The sequence below is a fragment of the Thermobia domestica genome, unplaced genomic scaffold (assembly GCF_964235325.1).
Source record: "Thermobia domestica unplaced genomic scaffold, izTheDome1.hap1.1 HAP1_SCAFFOLD_1825, whole genome shotgun sequence".
In the NCBI taxonomy this organism is placed as follows: Eukaryota; Metazoa; Arthropoda; class Insecta; order Zygentoma; family Lepismatidae; genus Thermobia; species Thermobia domestica.
In genome coordinates, this window is record NW_027657533.1 from 21,674 (window position 1) to 23,289 (window position 1,616).

General features: G+C 38.3%; 1 non-coding gene across 1 annotated transcript; it reads right to left on the reverse strand.

Annotated features, from left to right (window-relative positions):
• Positions 1-1,081: 1,081 nt before the first annotated feature.
• On the reverse strand, positions 1,082-1,199 carry LOC145678075 (5S ribosomal RNA). Its single transcript, XR_014130202.1, has one exon. It is a non-coding gene; the product is annotated as a 5S ribosomal RNA (ribosomal RNA).
• Positions 1,200-1,616: the final 417 nt, after the last annotated feature.

Consider the following 1,616-nt stretch of genomic DNA (forward strand, 5'->3'; position numbering starts at 1 on the left):
CCTTGACTTTTCCACCTTTGCCGCGACCAGACATTGTTCAATATTCTTTCGTAATAAGATGAGAGGAAAAATTGCGGCCTCCCATGAATCAAGTCAGTTTTGTTACTACTTCAAGCGTGCACCCGAGTGCATCAAATGAAAAGCAAGGCAGTTGGCGCGAATTGAAACACGTACTGTAATTTAAATGAAGTCGATAAATCGGCGGACACATCTAATTTTGCTGAACGAGTGAGTCATCATGCCACCAAAAACTAGCGGAAAGGCTGCAAAGAAGGCTGGTAAAGCCCAAAAGAATATCTCCAAGGGAGATAAGAAGAAGAAGAGGAGGAGGAAGGAGAGCTATGCCATTTACATCTACAAAGTTTTGAAGCAAGTGCATCCTGACACTGGCATATCTAGCAAAGCTATGAGTATCATGAACAGCTTTGTTAATGACATCTTCGAGCGTATTGCTGCTGAAGCTTCTCGTTTGGCCCATTACAATAAGCGGTCAACTATCACCAGCCGGGAAATCCAAACAGCTGTGCGCCTTCTTTTGCCTGGTGAACTTGCCAAGCACGCTGTAAGTGAGGGTACGAAGGCTGTTACCAAGTACACAAGCTCTAAGTAAAAATCTTCTTCAAGATTTTTCATTTCAAACGGTCCTTGTCAGGACCAACACATTATTCGAAAGAGTTAAATCACGAAATTTGCTTCATTCTGTTATGTAGAAACACCTTGAAATCCAATTTCTATATGCTGTTAGTAAAAAAGTAAAGCACATAGCGGAGATGTGTCGTGCTTGTATACGAAAGGCATTTACTCGCCGGAGATCTACACTTAGTCATAATAATTTACTTTTAAAAAGTGGTAATACATTCCGTGTTAAGTATAGTAGTAGGTGCACACGGATCGGAAATCAGGTTATTTTAATGTGCCGTGCAAATAAACAGGCTGTTAGTGTAAGAAATAGTGGGTATAACGCTTAGAATATCGATTAATCGCTATGAAATAATGTTGATAAATTATCTCTTGAAAGTACTATAAAATTAATGTTTCTAGTATTTTCGTACTTGAAGGATAATGAAATTTGAAAAAGAGATGCCAACAGCACCTGGTGTTCCCAGGCGGTCACCCATCAAGTACTGACCAGGCCCGATGCTGCTTGACTTCGGTGATCGGACGAGAACCGGTATATTCAGCATGGTATGGCCGTTGGCAACTACCTTTTCTTCAATGTCCTGTTAAGGAAGTATGTTTTAAGTAAGAATTGACATTATTAACTATAAAGGCAAGCATATTAACGTCGTTAACATTACTTGGAATATACTAATATTCGAATAAATATTTGAATGTTCGAATGATGAGTGATTCGGATGTTCATAGTGCCACTATGTCCTATCGAGTTTACTATCACGAACCACGTATGAAATTGTATATAAATAAATAAAAATAAATCCTTTATTAAGTATTGATTACAGGAAAAAGGCAAACTTACATTCTTTAATGTACACAATGAAATGTATGAAAGATATTTTTAAGATATGTTTCACTTACCCTTTATAACGCAAGGTAGTTTTCAGTGTAGCATCCTCTTCAGCTGCGAGATAACGTAAGGCAGATGATCATTCAGTCGT